The sequence below is a fragment of the Capsicum annuum genome, chromosome 1 (assembly GCF_002878395.1).
Source record: "Capsicum annuum cultivar UCD-10X-F1 chromosome 1, UCD10Xv1.1, whole genome shotgun sequence".
Lineage (NCBI taxonomy): Eukaryota > Viridiplantae > Streptophyta > Magnoliopsida > Solanales > Solanaceae > Capsicum > Capsicum annuum.
Window position 1 is genome coordinate 193,618,439 of NC_061111.1, and position 8,518 is coordinate 193,626,956.

At 30.0% G+C, this 8,518-nt stretch overlaps 1 pseudogene; it reads right to left on the minus strand.

Annotated features, from left to right (window-relative positions):
• Window positions 1–6,752: 6,752 nt before the first annotated feature.
• On the minus strand, window positions 6,753–8,112 carry LOC107860052 (annotated as a pseudogene).
• Window positions 8,113–8,518: the final 406 nt, after the last annotated feature.

An 8,518-nucleotide genomic window follows, 5' to 3' on the forward strand; every position in this document is an offset into this window, starting at 1 on the left:
TCAGAAAAAGTTATATGATCATTTTATTCACAAGATATTGGTATAATAATATCAAAAAATAATTTTTGCATTATTGTTGTTAAAATTATCTTTGAATAACTATCAATGTATGTTGATACTTAATTAGCTTTTAAATTTTTTTTATTGTTATTTATGATTAACATTATATCTAAATTTTTTCGCAGATATGTCTACCGTCGTTAAAAAGATTACAGGTAATTCTCATTAGATTTGTTTGATTAATTATCAATATATATTATTTATGGTTAATTTAATTTTAAATTATTTTATTGTTATTTATGATTAACATTATATTTATTTTCTTGAAACAACGTATCCACCATGGATTAAAAAATTATTGGCAGTGCTCATCAAATTTCTCTGAATAAATTAGAAAGGTATGTCCTCATACTTGATTTAATTTTATAGTAATTTTTTTTTCTAATTGACACTATATTTATCTTTTGTCACAGATGTATCTAACATTTAATATGTTTGAAAAATTATGTATTTCTTATTTATTTAATAAGCAAAATTTATTTATTCTATAAATATATGTAAGACCATAATACATATTAGAAGAGAAGAACATTATATAATATTAAAAATAATCAAAAATAAATTGATAAGTAGAAAAAAGATACCTAAAATATTCAATTGAGATGAGTAGGGGGAGAGAGGAAGTAGAATATTCAAGCTAAGGGAGTTATTTGTTTTAAAACAAAATTAAAGATAAATTAAAAGTATATGAAATTACATATTAAAAGTAGTTAGCTATAATACTAAAGAGTTCTAATTGAATTCTTATTGTTGTCTATTCCCTTTTTTATGTTGAATTGGATATACAATATCTTCTCAAAGATAAACTTATAATTTTTTTAAAAAAATTATAGGTACATTTAATTATTAAATATATTAAAAAATACATCTAAATGTAATCTATTAAAATATTAAATGAAGTATAAGAATCTAATACTACTACCAATAATAATAAAAAGTAGCAGTAGTTGTAGCACATAATATATATGTGTATTAGTAGTAGTACTTAGTATGTGTCATAGTAGTATAATATAACTAATATGTTAAATGAGAAAGTATTTTTTAAATCATAACAAGTAAAAATTTAAATTTTGTATGTCATGTATAGCCTCAATAAACAACGAATTAAATGAATATTAGAATATAATAATTTAAGTGATCTAGATTTAAATTTAATATCTTATATTTTGAAATGTAAGAGAAAAAAGCTCAATTGCCTATGAAATGTAGCCAAAAAATATAATTCATCGTATTCTAAAGAAAATAATTAAAATACAGTATTTTCTTACAAGTATTGGGGGTTGGTGGTGAGGGATAAGAATTTTGAATTAACTTTGAGAATATAATGAATAAATTAAATTAAAGAATTTCAGTAAAGAAATTAATTGAAATTAGATAATAGACAAATTACTATCCATACATTTTATAAAAAAAATAAAAAATACATGATTAAATAAAATAAATATATAATTTTATATTAACAAAAAAAGCACTTGATAATTATATTAAGCAATTCGATAAGTTAATAAAAGTCAAATGTTAACAATCAAATAATATTAGATAGTGAACAATGCAATAAAGAAAATTATTGATCAATTCTTTTCTTTTGATAGTTACATGATTCATTTTTTTTTCATATGATTTGACTATGGGATTGTTTGGAGAAGGTTGAAAGAGTTGAAGACGGGTGGGGGTGACGCGACGATGTGGTGGCGGAGAAGGGAGAATACATAGTTTAACTAAATTAATTGAACTATGTAATTTTATGAATTATTTATTATAAAATATATTCAACATATTAATGTGATACAATAAAAATTAATTTATTATTTCAAACTAATAAGATAACATTTCTAATGATTTATTTTTTAAAAAATATTTCGCGCATCGCACGGGTACCTATACTAGTTATTATAATTTACAAGATAACACTTTTAAAATATGACCTAAGATTTTTATTAAAATATTTCACTCTCCCACCAAAATATTTCACTCTCCCTCCAATTTATAATTGTCCAAAAATAATTAAGAAATGTAAGCATTTACACTCTCAGATATACGATTCTCTCGAGGAAAGGGCATAAATAGTCCCTTATCTATAGGAATAAGTCTAATATAGTCCCTTAACTATACACTTATCAATTTTAGTCCTTTAACTATTTAAAATTTTATCAAGTTTGATCTTTGTATATTCTTGTATATTCTTATACAAACAACTATCATTTATACTAATGGAAATTCATATACCTCCATTAAATTATTTCTCTCTTGAACACCTTATCCTCAAATTTTACTCGTCAGAAAATAGCTTAAAAGTACAAAAAATAGTTGTTTGCATCAAACTTGACCAAATTACAACACTAAAATACTCAAAAATTAAAGTCACCAAACTATACATAAAAATTAGTTCAAACTATCACCAAGCTGAACCAAAAATTATGCCAAACTACACAAAAATATGCATTAAAAACGTCAATAAGCTGCACGAAAAATAGCACCAAACTACAACAAAAAATGTCAAAATATTTTTTTATGAGAATAGAAGGTTGTCTATATAATATGAAACTACTTGATGGCTAACCTCGTTAAATTTTGCACTGAAATCTAGTTCAACCTTCAAACTTTTTCAACCACAGAACTAGTTAGAGATGGCAATGGGGCGGTGCGGGTGTGGGTGCGGTGCGAATTTTAGACTATGCGGGGCGGTGCGTATTTTAGGCTATATGGGTGTGGGGCGGGTTGGAGTAAGCTTTTTTTTTTAAATAGTGCGAGGCGGGGCAGATTGCGAGTATATACAGGTTTAAATTAAAAAAAGCTAAAATTTAGTATTACTTTCGTGAATCTAACTAAAATTATATGCATTCTTTACTTCAAAATTTATCATACTTAAAACGACATTTATAACACTATAAATAAATAATTTCATAACATTTTCTTTTCAAATCAGTAAAATAATTTTATAACTCAAAATATCAAACAAAAGTTTAAAGGTTTTTCCTTACTAACTTATTTAATTTGTCTATAGCAAGAACTTGGAAATATTGTGGTTTCCAATGGAGTTATAATTTTTTTTTTTAAAAAAAAAATATGGGGCGGTGCAGTAAGGGTATGTGCGGGTATGAGTGTGGGGCGGGTTTATGGGTGTTGAAAGGTGCTACTGCAATGCGGTATGATTTTTAAACTCGCGGGTTTAGAAAAAATCTGCACCACACCCGCACCACACTATCCCATTGCCACCCTTAGAACTAGTGTTGATATTAAAAAATGTTCAAAATGCTGAGATAATGTAATAACAAAGAAATGACTAAAAAACACTAAAACACATGATCAATCTATTAACAATAATACTATTCACCTCCTCCGCTTGAAAGTGGATAACATACTTCACCAAATCGAGTTAATTTGATAGACTGATTACAGTCTCTAAGTTGTTGTCTTTTTTAGTTTTCAGTAGAGGTGTACAAAAGTCTAACCGTCCGATAAATCGAACTGATAAAAATGTTGGTTTATTGTTATTGTTAATGGTTTTTTAATGATTTTATAAAAGAAAATTATTGGGTTATTGGTTCGCTTTAAGAGAAATATATAGTAAGTCATATATATATATATATATATATATATGACTTACTATATATTTCTCTTAATTTCTATTTAATTTTTACAAATTAACAAACCTATTATTTCAATTATACAAACTCTTAATTTCTCTTAACAACATTTAATTTAAATTTGAAGGTTCTTGTAAATTAAAACACATCATGCAGGATTTTTGGTTGCAACTAAGATTCAATTTTTTTTTTCATGTTAGTTACTGCTATTTTTATTTTATGAGTATTTTCTTATCGATTAGACCGAAAACCGAACCATTAAGGACTAAAAATTGATAAACCTAAAATCGATAAAAAATATCTTATTGGTTTAGTTATTGGTTTAACATATTTAAAAATCAAAAATCGATAAACAAGCCGATAATATATAAAATCAAACCAAATCGATCGATGCACACTCCGAATTTTAAGCTATATTTTGACCCAAAAAATTTAAGGTAAAGGTGTCGAAGAGAGAGAAACAATGGAGAAATTAGTAATGGAAAAAATCTAATGGAGGTGTGAATTTTCGTTAGTATAAACGACGGTTGTTTGTATAAAAATTTACAAAGGTCAAACTTGATAAGTTTTTTAATAGTTAAAGAGCTAAAACTGATAAATTTATATGTAAGGGATTATTTTAGACCTACTAGTATAGATAAGGGACCATTTATACCCTTATCTCCGATTCTCTCTCACAAAATCCTTTTCCAAATATATCTATTTTCTATCACACACAAAACCCTATGCCCAAATTTCTTCAAATCCATCAAATTTCTTCGAATTGCATTGCCCAAAATACTCAAATTTCATCTCACAGTAGTTCAGTTGCAAAGGATTCACAGAAATTTGAAGGATATATATAAACACAGACAAAGAAATGAAGGTTTTAGGGTTTAAGATTTGACCCTTTTGTTGTTACTTCTTCCGATTCTCTTTATTCATCATCACATATATGTTTTGCATTTAAATCCTTGAAAAAGGGTTTTCATTGTCATTGATATTGATGTTATTGTTGTTAGTGGTGGTGGTGTTAAAATGTGAGGCTGTGATGATAGAGGTATGTAAAGTTCATGGGTAATAAAGCTATGCCTGTAGCTTGGTAGGGCAACCCGAAAGGCCTTATTTCTGCGGCCATGTTTGATGCATTATCTCCTTTGCCCTAATTATTCTAATCTGACCTTTTTATCAGAAGTTTCTGTTGTACTACCAACCACAGCTCAGTTTGCATCTTTTAAGATCAGCTCAGTGACTAGAGTGCAAATTGTAGCTTAGCTATGTGATTAGATTGGAAATTTTAGCTCAGGTCAGTATTAGAGAGTATATTTTAGGGAAATTTTAACTTCACTTCTGCTTACTCTTTCAGTGAGCCTAGTGTATTGGATGTCAATTTGCATTAGGGATTATTGCTTATGCGTTTATTGCATGTGGATTTTAATCTTGAAACTAGTTAGTTTACTCCTTATTGCATGTTTTATATTTCTATTTAAGGTAAATAATCTCTAATTTGGGCCCTTCCTAGAAGGTGGTGATAGAATTTAGTGCTATTTAGTTGGACTTTAGTGATGTTGTGCATGTTAGACAGTGATTCTTTGTTTGAAATGCACTCGTTGTTCTCATGCGGCTTTATTGAATGTATATCAAATGTGTTGATCATAAAATGAGTGAGATGTGGACAGTAGCGACTAGTGTACAAAAGATGGTCCTTTCTTGTGTTCTTAAAAGCTATGATTGTAAAGTTGATGCTTTACTATCCAATCATATAGTGGGGCAGGGTTGTTTGTCAATTGGAGGTGTAAAGCTCAAATTTTTTCATCTGTGGTTGTGCATTTTGTTCATTTTGCATGTTCAGTGATTTCCATAAACAGCTTTCTTAGTTGGAGTACTGTTTAATATGAGAATTTAGTGTTGCTATGAAATTTAGAGCGTGATTCATTTTTAAATGAGCTCGTCTTTATTGTGGGGCTTTATCGAATATATGTTGAAGGTTCTGATCATAAAATGGCTGCAATATAGACAGTAGTGACTAGCATAGAGAAGACATTCATTTCTCAAGTCTTGAAAATTATGATTGTAAAGTTGGTGCTTTACTATCCAATTATGCGGGAGGATGAGCTTTTTTCTTGTTATTGTTTTGTAGAATGAATGGTTAGTGGTATCTATGGACTGAAATCTCAATCAATCGAATCTATGTAAATGCACATCCACCTAAATGCAGAGTATATCTGTCTTATAATGTTTATAGTAAGTGTAAAAGGTAAAATAGTTCGAGAAAGTGTACATTTAGGATCTTATTTTTTGTTTTGTTTTGTTTTAGTTCTCCCTCAGTTTTAGCAATCTATTATTTCCTCTTCTCCTGCCACGTCTAGTTGTCCAGCATATGCCTTATGCTTTGCTTTTTGTAGTATTAATCCAACATATCCAATGTAGTGTATCTGGGAAGGGTAGAGTGTATGCTGACCTTATCCCTATATACAAAAGTGGAATGAAGTTATTCGACTAAAACTCATTGAATCAGAGAGGATCCAGTTACATCTTAGTGTGATCCTTCAATTGTACTACCTTGTTACTACCATCATCTTTGCTTACAATGATCCAAACCAATCTATAGGGTTCTGCATCTTCTAGCATCTTGACTACATTTCTCATGGTTGGCCTTAATGTGGGAAGCCTAGTTATGCAGACAATAGCAATTATCAAGACTTTAATTGCATCCTTCTTGAAAACTTCAGGAATTGCTTGAGTCAACTATGCGTAATACACTTTCTTTTCTCCTCAATCTGATGCTCACCTATGTAACTATGTTGTTGTTCTCTCTGTATTCGGATTCTATTGGCCTTTTCCCAGATATAAGCTCCATCAGTACCACACTGAAGCTATATACATCACTTTTCTCATTCACGTTATGCATGTATCCATATTCTGTTACAGCAAATTAACTCAAATAAGTCAAGAATGATACAAACAATTAGAAACTCGCTACAACTAAAGTCAGAGGCGGATCTAGGAAAGATTCTACATGTTTTGTTGAACTTGCTGCTTTTGGCTAGAACCATACATATGTACATATAATAAGATCATAATTATTTTGGATTCATTGACTGTAAATCCGAAATTCGCCACCGACTAAAATGAATACATAATCTACATACACAAATCAACTATGGTGAATGAACTATCTTACCAGGAACAGTATATCCATGTGTTACAGCAATGACATGAGTTGAATCTTTGGTTGAATCAGAATGGCACCTGCAGACTCGAGTCATCACTCTTTATGCTACAATACAATTCACCCTATTCACATGTCGAATTGAGCTCAGTGTTTCAACCTCAGCCTCGAATTCTTTTGATTTCTTCCCAGGTTTTCCCAACATTGGCGATGTTGTTCCTGATATTTTCCAATTTTCTGAATCAGAAGTCCAAATATGTTTCACGGAAAAATCCGTTCCAACAGAAAGCTGCACTCTGTATACACTACCAGAACCACTTTTTCCAATCAAATTATCATGCTTGATTCTATCAAGAATCTCATCCTCCGTAGAGGTCAATATATGAAATGACTTTGTATTCCAAGAATTTTGCTTCAACAACCTCTTATGTTCCTTATAACCATTCTACTTCAGGTTCAAATAACTCACAAATAAAACGAACACCATAATGAAAGCCATCAATATATAGATCAAAAGGGTGTACCGTTCTTTGGGCTTTCCAGATTCATCATAACATCAATGAAAGTACTTGATACAAAGACCATTATTCCCAGCAAAACTACCTTTATAAGCATCAAGTGATAGAGAATCTGGTATTTCTCTTGTCAACTGATTATTCGAAAAATCAAGAAGATTTAACTTCAGATTTGATAAACTTTTTGGAATTTGCCCCGAAAGCTGATTTTCCGACAAGTTTAATGAAACTAAAGTTGGTAAAGATCCTAAAAAAAAATAGGAATGGTACCACTAAGAGAATTTTTAGCCATGTTAATTTTTCTAAGTGAAATAAGAGAACCTAAAGAATTAGGTATTGAATCAGAAAACTTATGTTTTTGTAAATAAAGATTACCAATCTTTTTAAGCTCCCCGATTTCCCTGGAATTTCACCCGAAAAACGATTGTTGCTAAGTTCAATTCTCACCAATGAAGTAGCATTTGATATTTTCGTAAGCAATTCACCAGAAATTCTATTATTAGCAACATAAATTTCACCCAAAGTTTTTGCTCTTCCTATATTATAAGTAATACTGCCTCCAAACTCATTTATTACAACATTAATGATCTCAAGCTTTGGTAGCCCCCATATTCCTACAGGAATCACACCAGAAAGGGAGTTTTTTCTCACTCAAATCCTCTCAATTGACATGCATTTTGCATAACTTCCAGGGATTCCACCAATGAAATTGTTCTGCACTTTCTATCTTGCCATCAAACACACATAAGTAGTAGTGTGACGAAAACCCAGGTTCTACGCCTTGGTCTCCTGCTTCCATACGCTCAGTTATGCAACACTTTCTTTATTTCTCAACTTTGTCTTGAAGTCTCAAAGCTGGTGAACAAAATCTTTCTTGGATAGTTGGGCATTTCATGTGTCAGGAATCAGCTTCTGAGGGCTTATACAAGTTTAGGTAGTAGGTCATTTTCTACATTGGTAATTGATTGCAATGTAACTGAAGTGTTTAAAGGAAAAATCTCTTGGTTAAGTATGCATCTCTCGTTTTACCAATATCAAACTACTTTTGTAAATTTTTGTTCTTATTGGCTAATAAAGAAATGTTATCATCCCTAATCCCTGCTTGTGGGATTACACTGGGTATTATGTTGTTATTGGCAAATAAAGAAATAAAATGATCTATGAATTAGACTGTTACTTTAACTTTTTTTCATTCTGAGGTTTAG